The 20,710-nt window shown below is 42.0% G+C and overlaps 1 pseudogene; it reads left to right on the top strand.

The window, feature by feature from the left end:
• Positions 1-18,322: 18,322 nt before the first annotated feature.
• LOC101343712 (cytoskeleton-associated protein 2 pseudogene) lies at positions 18,323-19,870 on the top strand (annotated as a pseudogene).
• The last annotated feature ends 840 nt before the right edge of the window (positions 19,871-20,710 follow it).

Below are 20,710 nucleotides of genomic sequence, written 5' to 3'. Positions count from 1 at the left end.
TTGTGAGCCTGGAGGGAAGGGAGCAAGTGGAGAGGGTCAGGAGGTACCACAGAACTTTGTATGCCATGGGAAGGAGTAGTAATCATTAACGATATTTGAGTATTATACTCTGGTCAGGGAATCCCTGGGTGGCCCAAATGGTTAAGTGCTTAGCTAATAACTGAAAGGCTGATGGTTCAAATCCACCCAGAGGTGCCTCGGAAGAAAGGCCTGACCTACTTATGAAAGGTCACCAAACCCAAACCCATTGCCATCCAGTCAGTTCCAACTACTGTACCCTGGTGGTACAGTGGTTAAGAGCTAGACTGCCAACCAAAAGCTCGGCAGTTTGAATCTACCAGCCTCTCCCTGGAAACCCTATGGGGCAGTTCTACTCTGTCCAATAGGGTTGCTCTGAGTTGGAATCGACTTGATGGCAACAGGTTTTTTTTGTTTTTTTTTTTTTCTTAAATCTCTTAAATGCCACATCTTTCTCCTGCAGATCCACTGGTAGTTTCGAACCACCAACCTTTCGGTTAGCAGTCAATCGCTTTAACCACAGTGCCATCAGGGCTCCTTCCCAAAAGGTCACAGTCATTGAAAACACTATGCGCAGTTCTACTCTGAGACACGTGGGGTCGCCATGAGTTGGAATTGGCTTGACAGCAACTGATATAACCTAAGCACTGCTTTGATACTTTGTATCTCTTACTTCATTGGATGCTCACTCCAATTATGGGGTCAATTACTATTTCACCAACATTTTAAAGATGAGTTAACAATGAACAGGTGGGGTTAAATAATTTTCCCAAGATCACACAGTATTATGTGGCAGAGTTTGGATTTATGCTAAGACCATCTGGCTTCTGAACCCCTGCATCTTGGTTACAATAGCCTTAAACCCCAGGACTTTTGGAGTCTGTGGGTGATGCAAACGGTTACTGTGCTCAGCTGCTAACAAAAAGGCTGGAGAGTTGCCCCAGAAGAAAGACCTGGAGACCTACTTCCAAAAAATCAGCCATTGAAAACCCTATGGAGCACAGTTCTACTCTGACGTACATGGCGTCTCCATGATTCGGAGTCGATCTCATGGCAACTGGTATTGTTTGTTTATCACACGGACTCCACAATGTCTGATTTACAGCTCAGTCAACATTTGTTGGATAATTACATGAACTGTCTGCATTTTACAGAGAAAAAAAGTTAGATAAACGAAAGTTTCTAGATGACACATGACCAAAAAACACAGCCAGAATTTGAACCTCTGACTGCCTTATTCCAAAATTCTTGCTACACCGTGACCTAGTGGGGTGCATTCTTTCCTCAGGATAATCACATGACCAACAAGTCCTCTTGATTTTTCCCCAGGGCAAAGGGCATCACCCAGTTCATAAAAGAGAAACCAAACCTGTTGCCATCGAGTCAATTCCAACTCAAAGAGACACCATAGGACAGAGTAGAACTGCCCCATAATGTTTCCAAGGAGCAGCTGGTGGATTTGAACTGCTGACCTTTCGGTTAGCAGCCAAATGCTGAACCACAGGTCCACGAGGGCTCCAAAAGAGACACCGCCAAGGCAAAAATTAAGGAACATAATGGGGTTCAGGGCGCCCTCTAAGTGTCTACCGCAGGAATCTGCAGAGAGAGAAGCTATAAAACACGGCCACCTCTTTGGAATTCTCCTCTTCCCTCCAGAGCTGCAGGCAGCAGCCCATTCACAGGAACAGAATTTCTGGAAAGAACTTGGGAGGTGGGAACCTCTGGAAGTCCCAGGTGACTAATAGTATCGTATCCATTCAAACTGTCATCCTGAAAATTTTTGTTCAAAATGTTTCACCAAGCCAGCACAACTTGTACAAGGAAAGGTCTTGGTAGCTCCATAGACACATTCAAACTCCCTGAGGGACTGAATTGCTGGGCGGAGGGCTATGGGCAACCATGATCTCGGGGAAAGTCTAGCTCAATTGGCATAACACAGTTTATAAAGAAAATGTTCTACATTCTACCTTGGTGAGTAGCGTCTGGGGTCTTAAAAGCCTGCGAGCAGCCGTCTAAGACACTCCACTGGTCTCACCCCTTCGGGAGCAAGGGAGAATGAAGAAAACAAGATATAACGGAAACATTAGTCCAAAGGACTAATGGACCACAGCTACCGTGGCCTCCACCAGCCTGAGTCCAGTACACTAGATGGTGCCCGGCTACCACCACTGACTGCTCTGACCAAGATCACAACAGAGGGTCCAGGACAGAGCTGGAGAAAAATGTAGAACAAAATTCTAACTCACAAAAAAAGACCAGACTTACTGGCCTGACAGAGACTGGAGAAACCCCGAGAGTATGGCCCCTGGACACCCTTTTAGCCCGGTAATGAAGTCACTCCTGAGATTCACTGTTCAGCCAAAGATTAGACAGCCCCATAAAACAAAATGAGACTAACGGGGCACAACAGTCCAGGGACAAGGACTAGAAGGCAGGAGGGGACAAAGAAAGCTGGTAATAGGGAACCCAAGGTTGAGAAGGGACAGTGTTGACATGTCGTGGGGTTGTTAACCATTGTCATAGGGCAATATGTGTAATAACTGTTTAATGAGAAACAATTTGTTCTGTAAACCTTCATCTAAAGTACGATAAAATGAATAAATAATTTTTTTACAAAAAACAACAAACTGTTTCACCAGGGATTCAAGAAACTTTTCCTCTTAAACAGTATTCATGGAGGCAGGGATGTTTCATTGTTGATTTTTTTTTTTTTTTGCATTAATTTAGAATTTTAAAAATATTGCATTCAAATATCACTTATCTTGATTACTTAGTTTTTGTGGTGCCCCCCTAAATTTTTCATCTGAGGTATGTGTCTTGCTCACCACACCCTAGTCCCAGCCCTGCATGGAGGACTTACATAGAACAGTATTTAAGAGCATGGGCTCCAAAGTTAGATGCTTTGAGTTCACATCCAGTTCTGTTTCTCCCTAGATGTGTGATCTTGACCAAGTTTCTTACCATCACTGTGCTTCATTCAATTTTCTTCTTTGTGAATTTGGAATAAAAATTAGCAACTAACGCATAAATTTCTCAGAATAAAATAAGATACTACATATAAGAAAACTAGGATAATATTTTGCACATATTAAGTTCTTGATAAATGTTAGTCATTATTATTAGTCTTCAGAAACAGACACATGTATTAACTAAGTTCTTACCTCTCTGCTAGCAGCCAAAATACAGACAATGTTCTTAACAATTTTTAAATGTTTTAAACTTGTCTACAGTTCTTTCACTCTGCTCAGATTTCTATCACAGTATTTTTAGACACTCAGCTTCTTCACAGGTCAGTTAATGGTTAATTTTAAAATTCAGAGACTAGGTCTTGGCTTAGAGTAATAGCATGCTAGGCAATTTCGACTAACCCTCTTGCTGAAGACAACATAAGAAACTGGACAAAATATAAAAACATCTTAGAAGCATCAAAGATCTAACAAGATAATGAGGAATAATAGAACCAGCTTCAGAAGAGGATGGCCATTTAAAAAGTTGAACCTGAAATCTGGAACCACCTTTACCCCGGAGTCATTTGTCATTTCCAAAGACGGGCCTGAGAAGCTTGACAGCATATTTGGTGGCATAAACATCTGAGTTCCAGGCTGTCAAGTGCAGGATCCCTGGTAAAGTTCTTTATTTTTGCCCTCCCCAATCCTCATACATTTATTCTGTGGAATTGTTTCCCTTTGCCCGCAGATGAAATTGAGGGTAAGTCTCTATATTTTTCTGGTCGTCTTCCATAACAAAATTCAGTCTGTAATTACAATGAAAAGTTCTGTGTAAGAATCAAAACTACAAATGTAATCTAAAGATAAAACTTCTGGGACTTCTGGGAAGATGGCAGTGTGAGCAGGTCTAAGATCCCAACCTTCCCACATGAGCACCAAGAAAAACAACTAGAAATCTGTACTCAATCCTGCAAGTACTCTGAAAAAGTAAGGTGAAGGATAGTAAGAATGAGCCATAAACTGAAGAAAGACAAAGGTGAATTTTTAATGGCAGAAAAAATCTTTTTTCCTATTATTCCTCTCCCAGCACAGAAGTTATATGACTACAGTGGAACCCCAATGACCCACAGCTCCCCTATGCACGAAGAAGGGCCCCAATGTCTGGCTCTGAATGCAATAGGAGAGCACTTGCTGGTGAACTGTTCAGAGTGTATGTTCTGACTAGTCTGGGTGTGGCTTGAAGTACCAAAATCTTGGTCTGACCTGAATCAGAGCTCTCACAGGACAGGGGAGGGAGTGGTGAGCAAACACTGAAGACTGTGCCCACCTAAGAGTTTCTTGCAGAAATGAGCACTTTTGAAAGCATTGGGTATAGGGGGTAATTGAGAAAGCTAACACTCCATAATATTTTAATGTCCCAGCTTAAAACAAAAAATCAAATGACACACAAAGACATAAAAATGATGCCCATTCAAAAGAACAAGATAAAGGGAGAGAAATAGTCTCTATGGAAGCCCAAGGAAACCTGAAGACAGCAAATGAGAAATTACTAGAGCTAATAAATGACTTCAACAAAGTGGCAAGTTACAAGGTCAATACACAAAAATCAGAATCAGTCAGGTTTCTGTACATCGGCAATGAGCTATTTGAAAAAAATTAAGGAAATAATTTAATTTACAATATCATCTAAATGAATAAAATACCTAGGAATAAATTTAACGAGGGAGGTGAAAGATTTGTACACTAAAAATTATAAAATATTACTTAAAGAAATTGAAGATCTAAATAAATGGAAAGACATTCTGTGTTCGTGGATTGGAAAACTTGACATTGTTAAGATATCAATACTACCCAAAGCAATCTATAGATTCAACACAATCCCCATCAAAATCCCAACAGCCTTCTTTACAGAAATGGAAAAGCCAATCCTTAAATTTATGTGGACTAGCAAGGGGCCCCGAATAGCCAAAGCAATGTTGAAAAAGAATAACAAAGTAGGAAGACTCACATGGCCTAATTTCAAAACATACTATAAAGATATAGTAATCAAAACAGCCTGGTACTGATATAATGATAGACATATAGGCCAATGGAATAGAATTGAGAGTCCAGAAATAAACTTGCATATCTGTGGTCAATTGATTTTTAATGAGAGTGTTAAGTCCATCCAACGGAGAAAGAATAGTCTAGTCAATAAATGGTACTGGGACAGCCGGATTTCCACGTGCACACAAATGAAGCAGGCCTCCTACTTCACACCATATACAAAAATTAACTCAAAATGGACCAAGGACCTAAATGTAAGAACTAAAACCATAAAACACTTAGAACAAAACATAAGGGTAATGCTTCAGGATCCAGTTTTTAAAAATGAATTCTTAGACAGGACACCAAAACCATGGAACAAAAGACAGAGTAGGTGAATTTGACTTCATCAAAATTTAAAACTTTTGTGCATCAAATCACTTTATCAACAAATGAAAGAGACAACCTACAGAATGTGATAAAATATTTGGGAACTCTATATCTGATAAGGTTTTAATATCCAGAGTATATAAATACTACAACTTAACAACAAAAAGAAAAACAACCCAAATCAAAAACTGAGAAAATACTTGATTAGATGTTTCACCAAAAAGGTATACAAATGACCAACAACCTCCGAAAAGATGTCAACGTCATTAGTCACTAGGGAAGTGCAAATCAAAACCACAATGAGGTACCGCTTCACCCTAACTAGGATGGCTATGATCAGAAAAATGGAAAACGAGTGTTGCCTAGGATGTGGAGAAACAGGAATCCTTACACACTGCTGGTGGGATTGTAAAATGGTGCAGCTGCTGTGGAGCCCAGTTTGGTAGTTCCTTAAAAAGTTAAACGTAGAATTACCATATGGCCCAGCAATTCCACTCCTAGGTACGTACCCAAAAGAATTGAAAGCAGGAATACAATCAGATACTTGTACACCAATATTTATTGCAATACTATTCCCAATAAGTGAAACCAACCTAAACGTGCATCAACAGATGAGTGGATAAACAAAATATAGTATGCATATAATGGCATATTGATCAGTCATAAAGAGACATTAAATTCTGATACATGCTATAACACCAATGAACTTGAAAACAGTATGCTGCATGATGCCACTTATATGAAATATCTAGAATAGGTAAATGTACAGAGGCTATGGTCAGCCCTGGAAAATCACACTTCAGCTGTAGCTAGGAGTCCGACTCCTCACTGGGTGCCCCTCTCCCCTCCCTCTCTTCAGGTGATCACTTCCCTATTGACTTTCGATATATGATCACCCCCATGATAGGATCTGCTGTGAGTAGCCAATCAGTTGAAAGGGAGTTTCCTTGGGCATATGGCCTGCATTGAATGTAAGTGGACATTCTTGTAAAGCTTGAGGGCTTTTTGCTTTTTGCTGGATCCTGCAGTTGACTCCTGTTCATCTGACCTCCAGTTCTTGGAACTTGAGCTAGCAGTTTACCTTCAGTCTTGCCTGCTGATCTTGGGATTCATTGATTGTCACAGCCTGTGAGCAAGAGCCCTGCTCTCTACCTGCCAATCTTGGGTTCACTAGCCCTTGTGGCTATATGAATCCAGAGAAGCCTCTATCCTGACCCTTGGTCTTGGGACATTCCAGCTTCTACAACTGCATGAGCCATTTCTTTGATTATATATCATATATATATATATATATACGCTTTACTGGTTTTGCTTCTCTAGAGAACCCAGCCTAAGACAGTATAGAACTTTCAAATGGAGAGGAAATAAGGCAATATCAAGTAATAAAAGACTGGTTCAAACTTAGGAAAACAAGGGTAAATTTCAAGGTAACCACAAAGAAAGTTAACACACCTACTCATCAAGATAAAAAAGAAGAAAAACATAAAGACTCAATAAACACAAAATCTATAATAATGAAAGAAATGAAAATCCACAAACAGAAGGAACTCAGCACAGGAAAGTAACAGGAACAAAGAAAACGTCAGCACCACACACACAAAAAAAGGACAACAATATGACAGCAATAAATTCATACCTATCAATAATCACACTGAATGTAAATGGCTTAAATGCACCTGTAAAGAGACAGAGGGTGGCAGAATGGATAAAAAATATAGAACCCATCAATATACTGTCTACAACAGACACACCTTAGACACAAAGACATATATTAAAAATGAAAGGATGGAAAAAATATACCAAGCGAACAGTAACCAAAAAGAGCAGGAGTGGCAATACTAATATCAGATAAAATAGACTTTAAGACAAAATCTACCATAAAAGTCAAGGAAGGACATTATATAATGATTAAAGGGACAATCCACCAAGAAGACATAACCTTAATAAACATCTACGTACCCAATGACAGGGCTCCAAAATACATAAAACAAACTCTAACAGCACTGAAAAGAGAAATAGGCACCTCCTCAACATTAGTAGAAGACTTCAACACACCACTTTCAGTAAGGGGCAGAACATCTAGAAAGAAACTCAACAAAGATAGAAAATATCTAGAGGCCACAATCAACCAACTTGACCTCCTAGACATATACAGAACACTCCAACCAATAGCAGCAAAGCATACATTCTTTTCCAACACACATGGAACTTTTTCCAGAACAGACCACATTTTAGGCCACAATGCAACCCTCAATAAAATCCAAAACATAGAAATAATAATACAGAGCATTGTCTCTGATCACAATGCCATAAAAGTAGAAATCAATAGCAGGAAGAGCAAGGGAAAAAAATCAAATACCTGGAAACTGAATAACACCTTGCTTAAACACAACTGGAAACCCTGGTGGCATAGTGGTTAAGAGCTACAGCTGCTATCCAAAAGGTCAGCAGTTCGAATCCACCGGGCACTCCTTGGAAACTCTATGGAGCAGTTCTGCTTTGTCCTATAGGGTTGCTATGAGTTGGAGTCAACTCGATGGTAATGGGTTTTTTGATTTTAAACACAACTGGGGAAGAGAAAAAATCAAAGAAGGAATCAAAAAATTCCTAGAATCAAATGAGAATGAAAACACATCATACCAAAACCTTTGGGACACAGCAAAGACAGTGCTCAGAGGTCAATTGAAAGCAATGAACACATACATCAAAAAAGAAGAATGGGCCAAAATCAAAATGTTAGCCCTACATCTTGAACAAATAAAGAGAACAGCAAAAGAAACCCAGCCACTAGAAGAAAGGAAATAATAAAGATTAGAGTAGAAATAAATGAAATAGAGAAGAGAAAAACAATAGAATCAACAAGACTGAAAGTTGGTTCTTTAAAAAGATCAACAAAATTGAATAACCGTTGGCCAAACTGACAAAAGAAAAACAGGAAAGGAATCAAATAGCCCAAATAAGAATGAGATGGGGGACATTACAGCAGACCCAGCTGAAATAAAAAGGATCATAACAGAATACTATGAAAAACTGTACTCCAACAAATTTGAGAACCTAAAGGAAATAAACAAATTTCTAAAAACACACTACTTACCTAAACTAACACAAACTGAGATAAAAAATCTAAACAGACCCATAACAAGAGAAGAGGTTGAAGAGGTAATTAAGGGAAAAAAAAACCTCCACTCCCCCCCACCCCCCCAAAAAAAAGATCTCTGGCCTGGACAGCTTCACCGGAGAATTCTACCAAACATTCACGGAAGAGTTCACATAGTACTTGTGTGACTATTTCAGAGCATAGAGAAGGAAAGAATACTCTCAAATTCATTCTATGAAGCCAGCATAACCACAATACCAAAGCCATGAAAAGACACCACAAAAAAAGAAAATTACAGACTGATATCTCTCATTAATATAGGAGCAAAAATTCTAGCCAATAGAATTCAGCATCATATCAAAAAAATAATACACCATGACCAAGTGGGATTCATACCAGCTATGCAAGGACAGTTCAACATTAGAAAATCAATCAACCTAATCCACCACATAAATAGAACAAAAGAAAAGAATCACATGATCATGTCAATCAACACAGAAAAGGCATTTGATAAAGTCCAACACCCATTCCTGATAAAAACTCTCAGTAAAATAGGTATAGAAGGGAAATTCCTTGACATAATAAAGGGCGTCTATACAAAACCAACAGACAACATCATTCTCAACAGAGAGAGGTTGAAAGCATTCCTCCTGAGAACAAAAACAAGATAAGGATGCCCTTTATCACCACTTCTATTTAACATTGTGTGGGAAGTCTTAGTTGGAGCAATAAAGCAAGAAAAAGAAATAAAGGGCATCAGATTGGAAAGGAAGAAGTAAAACTATCCTTATTCACAGATGATAAGATACTACACACAGAGAACCCCAAAGATTCCACGAGAAAGCTACTGGAACTAATAGAAAGATTCAGCAGAGCAGCAAGTCACAAGATAAACATACAAAAATCAGTTGGATTCCTATACATCAACAAAGAAAACTTCAAAAAGGAAATCAGAAAAACAATACCATTTATAATAGCTTCTAAAAAGATAAAACACTTAGGCATAAATCTAACCAGGGTCGTAAAAGGCCTATAGAAAGAAAATTACAAAACACTACTGCAAGAATCCAAAAGACATCTACGTAAATGGAAAAACATACCATGATCATGGATAGGAAGACCCAACATTGTGAAAATGACAATTCTACCCAAAGCAATCTACAGATATAAAGGCAACCCTGATCCAAATACCAACAGTATTCTTTAGCGAAATGAAAACACTAATCACTAACTTTATATAGAAGGGAAAGAGCCCCGGGATAAGCAAACCACTATTGAAGAAAAAGAACAAAGTGGGAGGCCTCATAATACTTATCTCAGAACCTGCTATACAGCCATGGTAGTCACAACAGCCTGGTACTGGTACGACAACAGACACGTAGACCAATGGAACAGAATCTAAAACCCAGATGTAAATCCATTCACCTATGGTCAGCTGATCTTTGACAAAGGACCAGAGTCCATTAGTTGGGGAAGAGACAGTCTTTTTAACAAATGGTGCTGGCAAAATTGGATGTTCATCTGTAAAAAAATGAAAGAGGACCCATACCTCACACCATACACAAAAACTAACTCAAAATGGATCAAAGACCTAAATATAAAACCTAAAAGATAAAGATCATGGAAGGGTAATCATTCAAAAATGAAGATGGCAGCTAAGAAGTGAAAGGGAAATGAGGATGATGCTGGGAATGTAGCCTCCTGGTCACTTTCATGGGGCACAGGATGATGTCACTGAGCTTTTTCATTGCTAGTGGCAGCTCAGAGTGGGTTTTGAGACTAACTCTAGGTGGGAATCTTGAACTCCTAGACTCAGACTCGGAAGGAGTCACAGGTGAGGACAGGTGTAGTGAGGAAGAAGGAGAGGACGGAGAAGGCAGCAGTATGGACGGGGATGGGACCCCCAGAGACCCCAGGCTGGTCCTTGGAGCCCACTCCGGCTCTGGCTCCCCCAGACTCTAGACTGTGGATGTGCCGGCACCCAGGTGTAGAGACGAGATCTACAACCCCTTAGAGCAGTGCTGTGATGATGGGACCGTCCTGCCCTTGAACTGATTTGGAAATACAGACAGGGCTCTGGGAAGAGTTGAGATTCTGAAATTTGCAGATTGGGAGAGAGACTGCAGTTCAATTAGATATGACAGAAAGGTGATTGCGAGGTGGCAAGTCCACAATTGAACAGAGGAGAGAGAAGTAGGTTTGAGGTTTGGAGGTATATGACGGATGCATTGACACTTAGGCTGGACTTGGAGCTGGGTTGACTTACCGAAGATTCTGGGCACCATGGTTTTGGACCAGGCTCCAGGGAAGTTGATGGGAGAGCAGCGGGAGAGTGAGACTGAGGCCTTTACTGAGGCTTATAGGGGAAGTGATTTCAGCCACACCCAGGGAAACTGACTGTGTCATATTGCAACATAAGCAGCCACATTGCTAAGAAGAGTAGAATGTAATCATAGCAATGTGTGAGAAAAAAAATTATAAATTTAACAGAAGACCTATAAACCTGTTTCAACTGGCTGCCACCTTCCTGGACCCCTCACCTCAGCATAAATGCTACCCTGCAGCCTATCAAAGTTGTGACTCTTGTGAGCTTCTTGCTTTGATCACTGCCGAGGGACAGCCCAGTTGATAGAGATTCCTTGGCTCTCCCTCCTCTGAGTGCAGGCCCCCAACCAAGCACCAGCAGTTTCTAGACCTCCCACACTCCTCCACCCTGGAAGTTTCAAGAGATCTGTATACTCTGCATCTCAACCCACCTCCAGGCCTGCAATGTTTATTACTTGTCTTAATCATCTAGTGCTGCTATAACAGATACCACAAGTGGATGGCTTTAACAAAGAGAAGTTTATTCTCTCACAGTCCAGTAGGCTACAAGTCCAAATTCAGGGCATCAGCTCCAGGAGAAGGCTTTCTCTGTTGGCTCTGGAGAAAGGCCCGTGTCATCAATCTTGCCTTGGTCTGGGAGCTTCTCTGCACAGGAACCTCAGGTCCAAAGGACGCCCTCTGCTCCTGGCACTTCTTTCTCGGTGGTATGAGGTTCCTATGTCTCTCTGCTGACTTATCTCTTTTATATCTCAAAAGAGATTGGCTTAAGACACTATCCAATCTTGTATACCTCATCAATATAACTGCTGCTAATCCATTTTATTATGTCATAGTGATTGAATTTGCAACACATAAGGAAATCACATCAGATTACAAAATGGTACACAATCATACAATAAAGGGAATCATGGCCCAGCCAAGCTGACAGATATTTTGGGGGGACACAATTCAATCCATGACATTACTCTTCAGAGTTAGTTGGAGGATGTATTAGGAAGTTGAAGCATCATCTAGAAAGAAGAGCAGAGGCTGCAAAAAAAAAAAAAAAAAAAAAAACCATTAGGGAGACTGACTAAGGCAGAGACAGTCATAGACTGACCTCTTGGGGTCATTGCATGGATTGAAAGGCAGCACGTTTGTAGAGTGTCATGTCCAAAGAAATGTCCATCCATGTTTCTTACTATTATTGTATTGTTACCACCGCTATTTATCTGTGTGATCAGGTAATACCAAAACCAAACCCATTGCCGTCAAGTCACTTCTGACTCATAGCGACCCCTTAGGTCAGAGTAGAACTGTCCCATGGTGTTTCCAAGGAACGGCTGGTGGACTCGAACTGCTGAACTTTTGATCAACAGCCGAGCTTTTAACCACTGCGTCACCAGGGCTATTATTGGAGTGTCCCTCTCCCCTCTGCATTGGCTTCCTCCCCATGTCACAGTGAGGAGACTGGGAAGATCAAAGAGGGAGAAGGCAGAGACTTTGGGGTGTTGTAAAAGCACCTTGTTTGTGGGAGAAGTTTTTCCTCTGCCCTGTTAAGTGTGTGTGCAATACTTCCAAGTGACTTGTCCAGTTCATTATATAAATTAGCCCCTACCTCCTAATTGGTCAGGTATGCGATTGTATGGGTGTGTATTGCTAGATGACAGTCCTCAGCATGCCTTCTCCTGCCCTTGCACCCTAAGAGGAATGCCCTGTTGAGACCCACCACCCACTTACACGGAACAGCTACTGGAAAAACAGCGCTGAAGAACCACCGGCTTGTTTCCTAAATTAGTTAGCTTCGTCCTTCATCCACAACTCTGAACCAGTAGCCAAAGTGTTCATGGCCACATGAAAGAGAAAGCTCTAGTTATTTAACAAGTACAATTGATTATGGAGGAAAATCATAAAGGTGATTACTACAAAAATTAATCTCCATATAGTTAGACGTACACTTACCACACCACCCCGCAATTGCACTCCTGGGTATCTATCCCAGAGAAACAAAAACTTATATTTTCACAAATCAAGTACATGAATGTTTGTAGCAATTTTGTTTGCAATAGTCCAAAGCTGGCAACAACCCAAATATCCATCAGCAGGTGAATTGATAGACAAATTGGTATATCCATACAGCGGAACACTACTCGGCAATGAAGAGGAAGTATTGATACATAGAACTTGGATGGATCTCAAAGGCATTTTCCTGGTGAAAGAAGCCAATCTCAAAAGATTACATTAAGTATGTTTTCCTGTTTATGTGGCATTCTGGAAAAGGCAAAACTAAAAAGGTAGCATTGTGATTGCCAGGGGTTAGGGGTGGGGGGATGGTGTGACCACACAGGGACTTCATGAGGGAGTCATTTTGGGTGAAGGAAATATTCTGTATCCTGACTGTGGTTGTGGTTACATGAATTTATACATGTGTTAAAGCTTATACAAATGTACGTTTAAAAAGTCAATTTTACTGTTTGTTAAATTTAAAAATAAAAAATTAATATCAGGGTGTGTAAATTCACTTTTCCACTCACATACTTATTCACGTAGAGGTCCCTGGGTGGCACGAATGGTTTGCACTCAACTACTAACCTAAAGGTCGGTGGTTCAAACCTCCCCCACCCCCCCGTGGCACCAAGGAAGAAAAGCCTGGGGATCTGCCTCTGTAAAGATTACAGCCAAGAACACCTTATGGAGAAATTCTGCTCTGTAACACATGGGGGTGCTCCATGGGTTGAAATCGACTCATTGGCAATGGTTCGGTTTTGCTGATTTTTTCACAAATATTCTTGAATGCCTATTTGTGTCGATTACTGTCCTAGGTGCTGAGAACACAGCAGTAAGCAAAACATGGGGCTTCAATCTTATTTAGAGGAGACAGAAAATATACACAAAAATATATGATATAATGTATCTGTGATTTGGTGTACTGGGCTGAATGGTGCCCTCACAAAAGATCTGTCTGGTCTTAATCCTCAGAAACTGTGAGTGTGACCTTATTTGAAAAATGACATTGTGGATAGAGTTAAGGATATTGAGACAAGAAGATCATCCTGGATTACCTGGATGCACCTAATTTCAATGACAAGTGTCCTTATAAGAGACACATAGAGGAGAGTAACATGGTGAGGAGAAGGCCATGTGACCACAGCAGCAGAGATTGGAGTGATGCAGCCACAAGCCCAGGAATGCGGGCAGCCTCAGAAGCTGGAAGAGGCAAGGAACAGAAGCCCCCCCTAGAGTGTATAGAGGGTACACAACCCTGCCTACACATTGATTCAGGACTTCCAGCCTCCAGAATTGTAAGAGAATCAATTTCTATTGTTGCAAGCCACCTGTTGTTGTTAGGGTGCCATCAAGTTGATTTCGACTCATAGCAACCCGATGTGACAGAGTACAATTGCTCCATATGGGTTTCTTGGTTGTAATCTTTCTGAAAGCAGATCACCAGGTCTTTCCCTGAAGAGTGACTAGGTGGGCTTGAACCACCAACCTTTTGGTTAGCCGACCAGTGCTTTAACCATTTGTGCTGCCAGTGCTTCTTTTAAGGCACCTGTTGTTGTTGTTAGGTGACATCAAGTTGGTTCTGACTCGTAGTGACCCTATGTACCCTTCAAGGTCAGACATTCACTTAATGTTGCATCGTTTAGAGATGAAGTGGTTGTTTATGACAGTCCTCGTGTCTCAAGGCCACCGTCACGTTACATTTATCATGTCAGGTGTGAGCCAAGCCAACTTAGGAAGGTTGTTTATGATATTTCTGATGTCTCAGGGCCACCTTACAGGGGTTTAACTTCATGTTATATTTCTTTTATCATTGTTCCTGACATGTCTCACATACTTCTATTATCCTGTTTTTAAAGTGAGCTACAATGATCTGTAAATTTCTGTCTAGACGGCATCACATAAGTATATATATTTGAAGAGAGAGACTTGGTTTATACATATATATTGTATACACCTACCCTTCACTTATCAACTACCTAGTTATGTGACATTTTACGTTTATGACAATAGTAAAAACTCTACTATATAACTATTTTGTGCATTAACGAGGCAGTGGGCATGGTGACAATGGCTGCGGATCATTCCCTCCCTGGAGAAGGGTTTCCTGGGGGCCTCTGGGAAGGTGGGCTGGCTGCCCTGCGCCCTCCTGCTGGGAGGGGCACCACGTCCAACTGTGGCGCAGGGCTGGCCTCCTCCGTGGTCGCAGCTTCCAGGCGGACATGCAGGCAACACCAAGATGGTAGATGCCTGTTCTGGATTCCCAGCTCCTATGTGGCCTGGGGCCCTACAGCTCAGAATTGCTGTGGGGGTAGGAAGGGAGGAAAGAAAGAGGCATTGGAGAGGGCATTTGGAAGAAATGTTTGTGAGTTTAATGACATCCCAAAGTGAGCCGAACTGGGCCTAAAGCCTCCGCCTTTTGGGGCGAGGTGTGCTGCCAGGCTCCCAGCACGCTCTCGCCCTCGCAGGAAGCCCCAAGCCTCAGTGACTCACCAGGCATGGAGGACAGAGCCGGCTCTGGGATCGGGAACACAGGGCTTGCAGGGGTGGGAGTGGAGCCCTGGAGGTGGCTCTGTGAGGGAAGCTCTGACTCAGCACAGGAGAAAGATGAAGTGGTTAAGCCATGGGCCTCCAGTCACCCAACCGGGCTTTATCCAGCTTTGTCTCCTCCAAGCCTCCTTCTCCACAGAGAAATAATCCATAACTGGACTTCACAGTGATGAGTACAACAGTAAATCTTAGCTGTTATTATTTTTATGATCATATTTTCTAAATTTAAAAAATCCAACAAATGGATGGTATCTTAGTCATCTAGTGCTGCTGTAACAGAAATACCACAAGTGGATGGCTTCAACAAACAGAAGTTTATTTTCTCACAGTCTAGTAGGCTAGAAGTCCGAATTCAGGGCATCAGCTCCAAGGGAAGTCTTTCTCTCTGTGTCGGCTCTGGAGGAAGGACCTTGTCATCAATCTTCCCCTGAACCAGGAGCTTCTCTGTGCAGGAACCCCAGGTCCAAAGGGCACGCTCTGCTCCCTGCACTGCTTTCTTGGTGGTATGATTTCTCCAACTCTCTGCTTGCTTCCCTTTCCTTTTATCTTTTGCAAGATAAAAGGTGGTGCAGGCCACACCCCAGGGAAATTCCCTTTACATTGGATCAGGGGTGTGACCTGAGCAAGGGTGTTACATCCCATCCTAATCCTCTTTAACCAGAGGCAGATATTATGATTTATAACACATAGGAAAATCACAAAATAGAGGATAACCACACAATACTGGGAATCATGGCCTAACCAAGTTGACATATGTTTTTGGGAGACACAATTAAATCCATGACAACCACTATTAGAACTAATAAACAAGTTTGGGAAGATTGCAAGATACAAGATGACACATGAACATCAGTTGTATTTATACACCAGCAAAGAAAAATCCAAAAATGAAATTAAGAAGGCAATTCCATTTACGGTAGCATAAAAAAGAATAACATACTTAGAAATAAATTTTTAAAATAGCACAAGATGTGTGCACGGAAAATGACTAAACAGGGTGGAAATAAATTAAGGAGTATATAAATGAATGAAAGACATCCATATTCATAAATTGGAAGACATCATATCGCTAAGATGGTAATACCCCTTAACACACACAATTGTCTGATGCTGCAGGTCGATGGACTCAAGGGCCAGAGGGTGCTTCTAGAACCACAGAGACATGTCCTGTTCAAGCACAGGACAGCCCTCTCATCACAGCATTGCTTCAAGAGGTTGTAGATCTCGTCCCCACACCTGGGCGCCAGTGGGCACATCCACAGTCCAGAGTCTGGGGGAGTCAGAGCTGGAGTGGGCTCCAAGGACCAGCCTGGGGCCTCCGGGAGCCCCCACCCCCATCCATAGTGCTGCCTTCTCCTCCTCTCCCCTCCTCATTACACCTGTCCTCACCTGCGACTCCTTCTGAGCCAAGAGCTGCTGAGAAGTGAAAGGGAAATGAGGATGATGCTGGGAGTGTAGCCATCTGGTCATGTTCATGAGGCACAGGATGATGTCACTGAGCTTCTTCCATTGCTGGTGACAGCTCAGAGTGGATTTTGAGACTAACTCTAGGTGGGAGTCTTCACAGATATAGAAATAGAGGGAGGGCTCTGGGAAGAGTTAAGATTCTGTAATTTGCAGATTGGGAGAAAGATTGCAGTTCAGTCAGATACGACACAAAGGTGATTACAAGGTGGGAATTCCACGACTGAACAGAGGAGAGAGAAGTAGGTTTGAAGTTTGGAGGTGTACGAGGGATGCAGTAACACTTAGGCTGGATTTGGGGTGGGGTTGACTTACCGAAGATTCCGGGCACCATGCTTCTGGTCGAGGCTCCAGTGCAGTTGATGGGAAAGCAGTGGAGGAATGGGGCTGTGAACTTTACTGCAATTTATGTAATCATTTTCAGCCACACCCAGCAACCTGCCTGTGTCATAGTACAAGCAGTCCCCAGGTTACAAACATCCAACTTACCTACAACCGGGAGTTAGGAACCAACCCTTGTAAAGCCTATTATATTAAAAATTCGAGGTACATAAAATGGTTCATAATCAATAAATGGGGACTACTTTGCATCACATCAAAACATTATTATTATTATTACAGTATACCCACTCCTCACTTATCAACATGATTAGGTTACAAAGACCAGGTCATTATGTGAAACGGGAGTTATGGGAGAGTCTAGGGACTCGGCTCATTTTCGGTGCAGCTGTTCCCCACCCCCACCCCCCCATCGCTCACTGCCCATCGGCCACCCTCACCACATCTCGGGACGCATGTGGCGCAGCAGGCCGCCTGCCCCACCACGACTTCTCCTTCGGGAGTTGGGAGTGGTGGTGGTGAGGTGTTGCCCACCGCCTCCCCCACGAGCCCATGGCAGGGACTCCACTCCTCCGTCTGCCCTAGCCTAGTAGCCCCAAGTGGCTCCCTTCCTTCTCACCCCTTTCCCGAACCACCCCCCACATCGACCTCCCTGGCACCTTCCCGCCCTTGCCTGGCCTCCCGTTCCCTGCCTGTGACCTTGCATCTTCCCGCCATCACCCCGCGCCCTTCGTGGAAAGACAGGTCGCGGAAGCAGGAGAAGGCGTCTCACGACCAATCAGGGGCCATCCCTCTGCGATCTGCTCATCACTGGGGCCTCCAGTATCATTCGGGATGGCCCACAGAGGGCGCCCCCGGCCTGCCGTGGCCTCGCGTCTGGCCTTGACCAACGGAGGTGCGGCCTGAAAATTTTTTCAAAGTGGTTGTAAATGCAAAATGTTGGATAAGGAGATAGTGGATAAGTGAAGAGTAGGTATATTATTATGTTAAAGATGTTTCGAGAGACGGTGGCAGTGCTTTAGAAGTTGATACACATAATTTTTATAATAATCAACCTCTTCGGCTGTTACCAATTGAAGATGATGTCCAAAATCAATGTATGACATTTAGCCAGCCATTCCACCTTAAAAGAAAAAAATAAAAAGAAACCAATGCTTACAGAAAAACTGAAGCAAGAAGCTATATGCCCAAGAAAGCTGTGCTTGGGTCTTATTGTGGCCAGGTTGTTGAGTCTAAGATTAATTTGTTCAGAAAACCTGTACAAGTCAAAACATGAGAGTTTTGCAGCAAACAAGGAACCTTCAGATACTATCTCTAATGCCACCAAGCCTCAGCCTATGAGCACCAGCAGTGTAACAGCGAAAAGTGATAGAGCCTCAAATGTGACCACTACCACTAAAGTTGTGAGCACTGTATGTCAGAGCAGACAACTTGTGCAACCGCCTATTAGAAGCCACCACAATAACACCCAGGACAAGGTGAAACAAGGCGTCGATAGAACCTCTGCCAATGTTACAATTCAGAAAGGGCTTTGTATAAAAGAATTGATTGAATTAAAAGCAGATTTATCTCGTGTCAAAACCAGCTCTGCTCGGGGACATAAAAAGAAATGAGGGACGATCAAGAAGCATAGCATCTTGAAATTGTAGCCAGGCTTGCTTCACCTTCTAATATCAAACTGATAGAAAAGTCAGAAGCCATCGACCAGCGAAGACATACTATAGCAAAGGCAAGAGTCAGTAACAGATCGGCTCAGCCCAAAGACACCACAGAACAGATCATCTGACTGAGTAGCAAGCTGGCAAAGGAAGAGTGCTGAAAAGGCCTCTGAGCTCAGTAGTTACCCAGCCTGAGACTACAGAGCAAAATGAGAAACCACCTGGATCCTTCTGGACTACCATGGCAGAACAAGATGAACAAAGATTATTTACTGAAAAAGTAAACAAGGCATTTTCTGAATGCCTGAACCTGATTTAATGAGGGATGCTCAAAAGAAGAAATATCGGTCACACGGAATAACCTGATTAAAAATATTCCAGGTGCTAAAAAACTTGTGTTAAGTATTGGATGTGCCTTGCATGTCTTGAACCAGCCACAAGTCCTACTGAACATATTATTACCATCTATGAGAAGGCCAACCTGGCAGGGGTTCAGCCTGTTGAAGACATACGACACGCAATTGCAGATATTCTAACAATGAAGAGTCAAGAAAAAGTTAATTTTGCAGACAATATTGAGGAGGCAACCATGGAACAAGTCCAACAAAGTCAACATTGAAGACATAGGTGTTAGTCTAGCGCCAGGAAAACTGAAAGTGGAAAATAAACATCACAGACGTGTGATATTTCATGATTGTGAAAAAGAGCAAGGGGACAAAACAAAAGATCCGGCCAATGATGTTAAAACTCCCAGAAAAGAAACTAAGGAGAGTTGTTTGATGACATATAATGTATTTACTACACCATGCTTGCCAAGTGCAAAAAAGGAGATTCAGTTTGACAAAACAAATTCTATATTTCAAGAGTTCAAGTTTCTAACATCAGCGAGATGTTCTCGATGTCTTCTAGACAAGACTTCTAAATTGCCAGATATGTTAAAAGACCATCATCCTTGTGTGCCTTCATTAGAACAGTTAACAGAGCTGGGAAGTGAAAGGGATGCTTTTGTATGCTGTCCTAACACAGCACTGTGCCCGATGTACTTAGCGACCGAAACAACCCAGGAGAAATAAAGCTGTAATAAGGAATGGGGTTTTTGTTACTCCTGGAGTTTTTTTATTTTCTTTTTTGTGGCTTTGCATTTCTCTTAGGTCTGGGGTTGGCCAAATACCTGAGTATTCTAAGTATTCATGGCACTGAGCTCCTTTACTATTTTTGTTACTACAATAATGCGGATTGGAGCCACCTGCCACAATAGCCAATTCTGAGACGGGTGAGGTGAGGAGCAAGAGGTTTATTATATATCGATATATAGGAGACAGAGGGAAATAGATTCCTCCAAAAAACCTGTCTCCCCCACTGGAGATTGGCTGAAGGCTTTTATAGGGACAGGATTATGGATCTTAGAAGTTTGTGTTAGTTTCCCCTTGAGGTGGTGATGTCCTAGATGAGTTAATCTTCTACTGGTATTCTTGGGGGTTATCTGATGACATTCTTGGGGATTATCTGGTGACATCCTGGTTTTTCTTGTCCCAAGATGGGTGCTTTGTTCAGTTTTCATCCTTAGATCATTATCACTTGTTTTCCACCCTCCAAGGAGGAATATGGGTTAATCTTAAACCTTTTGTACAGACTGGAACCGGAGGGAAAAACAAGATCATGAGACAATGTGGTGGTCAGCAATGGGGAGTCAATAATAGAGAGCTGGGCCTGTGCAGCCTCTTCCATTTTCACATTATAGCAGGAGTTGCCTTTTATGCATCAGAATCCCAATCCTTCTTTGTCAATCTCAACAGGGACTAGTTTTTCTTGAAGACAGGACAATTTTGTTAGCTAGTTCACTATGTTCCTTGATGAACAAGCTCCATCATAATGTTGGCTTGTTCACTTTAAAGAAGTCTAAAACTACAGAA

This window comes from Trichechus manatus, unplaced genomic scaffold (genome assembly GCF_000243295.1).
Source record: "Trichechus manatus latirostris isolate Lorelei unplaced genomic scaffold, TriManLat1.0 scaffold00087, whole genome shotgun sequence".
NCBI classification, from domain to species: Eukaryota; Metazoa; Chordata; class Mammalia; order Sirenia; family Trichechidae; genus Trichechus; species Trichechus manatus.
The sequence above is the reverse complement of the archived record's forward strand: the minus strand, read 5'-3'. Positions and strand labels throughout refer to the sequence as shown.